At 37.9% G+C, this 3,495-nt stretch overlaps 1 long non-coding RNA gene across 1 annotated transcript in view; it reads right to left on the bottom strand.

Moving 5' to 3' along the window:
• Positions 1–603: 603 nt before the first annotated feature.
• Positions 604–3,495, bottom strand: part of LOC119472012 — a 5,738-nt gene continuing 2,846 nt past the window's right edge. The window contains exon 2 of the long non-coding RNA XR_005201111.1: positions 604–2,822. This is a non-coding gene — a long non-coding RNA (uncharacterized LOC119472012). The remainder of the gene's footprint in view (positions 2,823–3,495) is intronic.

Raw genomic sequence — 3,495 nt, 5'->3', positions numbered from 1 at the left:
TATGTAGATTGAAAAAAAAAGTAAAAACAAAAAAAGACTTACTTCCTGGAATTAGAACAAAAAAGGAAAAGCACAGAGACAGTGAGTAAATGAATGTCAATAAGGCTCTGATGGAAAAGAGAAAGCAAGGTGATGGCGGTAGACAGGGAAACAGATTTGAGTATAAAAATAAGTGTTAAGAGAACTATTTATACAATTATTTTTGAGACAGGGTCTCTCTCTGTCGCTCAGGCTAGACTGCAGTGGCATGATCATTACTCGACTTGCTGGGCTCAAATGATCCTCCCACCTCAGCCTCCTGAGTAGCTGGAAATACAAGTGTGCATCACCAAACCTGGATAAATTTTTGTATTTTTTGTAGAGAGGGGATTTCAATGTGTTGCCCAGGCTGGTCTCAAACTCCTGGTCACAAGCAATCCACCCACCTTGGCCTCCCAAAGTGCTGGGATTACAGGTGTGAGCCACTGTGCTGTCCTCTTTTCAAAATTCTTGACAGTAATTCACAGAAGGACATATATTTTATATCATCTTGTACACATACACACATTCATGTAACTGAAACGAGTTTCATGAAATATACTATGTAGGAAAATAAAAACCTAGTTAATTGCAAATGTAATTTTATTAACATTTTAATACAACATACTGCAAAATCCCTTAAAAAGTACAGACACAATTTTCTTTTTTTTTTTTTGAGATGGAATCTCACTGTTGCCCAGGCTGGAATGCAGTAGCATCATCTCAGCTCACTGCAATCTCTGCCTTCCTGGTGTAAGAGATTCTCGTGCCTCAGCCACCCTAGTAACTGTGACTGCAGGCATGCGCCACCATGCCTGGCTAAGTTTTGTATTTTTAGCAGAGATGCGGTTTCACCATGTTGGCCAGGCTGCTCTCGAACTCCTGATCTCAAATGATCTGCCCACCTCGGCCTCCCAAAGTGCTGGGATTACAGGTGTGAGACCCCATGCTCTGCTAAACACAAAATTTTATAAAAATTTTATTTAATGTGATGGGTGTGCTTGTCTGTTCATAAGTTCCTTCCAGTCAGGAACACATGAAGATAATGCTACCCGCATGTCTGGTGCACTATTGAGCCTATTTCTTTTCTTCGTTTTTAATCGTGTCAAGATTGAAAATCCTAATTCACACAAACAAGTAGTTGTGAATGGTAGTAACAGCAATATACTCTTCCTACTTAGCAGTGGAAATTTATCTTTAATCTTAATCCAAAATGCTGATAAACTTAATGTCTTATAATAATTCTTTAGTGTGAATGATGAACTGAGCTGCAATAATTCATTCTCTTCTTCAGGCTCCAAGTTTAACTGAATTATTGATTCTGGGTTTTGAAAAGCAAATGGATCTTTCATCCAAATATTTTCCTTTAATGATTCAAATTTCTCTTCTGCAAAGTAATAATTAAAAGTTTGAGACAAAGAAGTGAGATGCAACAATATCTTTAACTTTATTTCTTTTAAGCAGTCTTCATTAATAATGTTCTCTTAAATGTGTTGCAAGAATATTGGAAACATATAGTAGCTCGGGCAATTACTTTTAAGTCTTGCTTGGCACAGCAATAATGTTTTTTGGAATCCTAGAATATGTTCAAGATACTGACATATATCATTGTTTTTCCCCTGTGTTTTCAGGTTTAATTCATTAAGAATGCTAAAAATGTCACTTAAATATGCCAATTTTGGTACCCAGATATCATCTTCAAAAATGCTTGCCAAATGAGATTGCTTTTCAATGAGAAAAATGTAAATCTCATTCCTGAGTTCATATACTTGGCTCAATACTTTTCCTTGAGAAAGCCAATGAACTTCGTTATGAAACAATAAGTGGGTATGGTTAACTCCAATCTCTGAACAAAATACTTCAAGAAGTTGGCTATTCGGTGAACTTCTTTTAATAAAATTAGCAATTTTCACTGCATTTTTCAATGCGTCTATTAGACTTGGTGAAATTTCTTTGGATACCAAAGCTTCTCGATGAATAAAACAGTGATTCCAAAGAGCATTGTTGTGGGTTGCTTCTAACAGTTTTTCAATAAGTGTGCTATGTTTTCCAGTCATATTTGCTGCTCCATCACTTGAAACTCCTTTACAGTGTTTCCAGTTTAATTTATACTGACGAACAATGCAGTTTTCTAATTCAGTAAATAAATCCAATCCAGTTATGTGTGAATTTAAGTTTAAACAACGTAAGAGGTCCTCTACAAAATCATCTTGCCACACATATCTGACATAAACCAAGAGTGTTGGACCACTTGCAATTTCGGTGCTCTCATCAAGTTGGATGGCAAAGTCTACACCAGAGTGCAGCCGTGTAATAAGCATTGCTTCCAAATGTTTTGCAATCGTACAGATTCGATGAGATATTTTATTATCACTAAGAGGTATAGTTTTTAGTTTATCAGCTGATTTATCATCAAAAATTGTACGTACCATATCCATACATGCTGGAAGGATAATTTTTTCAGCTGCTGTGTGAGCCATTTTCTCTTTTGCCACTCTATATGCAACTAAATATGATGATAATAAGGCTCTCTCATTCATAGTTGTAGAGCGACTGAGAACTTGTGGTGATGACTCTACTTTGTTTTTTTCCTTTTGAAAATGGTCTTCTTCCTCTTCCTCCTCCACCTTCACTATCACAATGCCTTTTATCTCCTGGGTACCCCATGGAGACAAATGTATAGTATCCCTTGATTCAGGAGTCATTATTCAGGTTCCAGGAACTGGCTCACTTGATGCAAATAGGATCTGTTTTGCAGGGCTGTGCTTTGTGACCTAGGTTTTATAAGATCAGGTTTTACTATCCTGCAGGGTAGAAAAATGTAACAACAGTATTAAAAAGCAACATGGTATTGCTGGGCTGCTAACAATGCATACAAAACAATTCACTAAATCTAGTGGTGTGACATGGTAACTGATGAGTAACTGTCATTCATGTTGCCTGTGTGTCAGGGAGATTTGATGTATTATATACACCACTAATTTAATACCCAGGGAAATGTTATGAGGTTCACATGATTACTATTCTTATATTACAGGTGAAAAAATAGAAGCTCAGAAAGATTAAATGTGCCCAACAACCCACAGTAAGTTAGTAAGTATAGAACCAGCACTCAAATCCAATTCTGAAACTGATGTCCTAAATATGTTGCTGCACTGCCAACTCTAAAAACTGATCTAGTCCCTCTTAAAAATGATCACCAAGGGCTGGGCACAGTGGCTCACGCCTGTAATCCCAGCACATTGGGAGGCTGCGGTGGGTAGATCACCTGAGGTTGGGAGTTTGAGACCAGCCTGGCCAACATGGAGAAACCCTGTCTCTACTAAAAATACAAAAAATTAACTGCGCGTGGTGGCAAATGCCTGTAATCCCAGCTACTTGGGAGGCTGAGGCAGGAGAATCGCTTGAACCTGGAAGGTGTTGGTTGGGGTGAGTTGAGATCGTCTCCAGCCTAGGCAACAAGCATCAAACTCCGTC

The sequence above is a fragment of the Cebus imitator genome, unplaced genomic scaffold (assembly GCF_001604975.1).
Source record: "Cebus imitator isolate Cc_AM_T3 unplaced genomic scaffold, Cebus_imitator-1.0 Scaffold82, whole genome shotgun sequence".
NCBI classification, from domain to species: domain Eukaryota; kingdom Metazoa; phylum Chordata; class Mammalia; order Primates; family Cebidae; genus Cebus; species Cebus imitator.
Note: the sequence above shows the minus strand (reverse complement) of the source record. Positions and strands in the feature narration are given on the sequence as shown.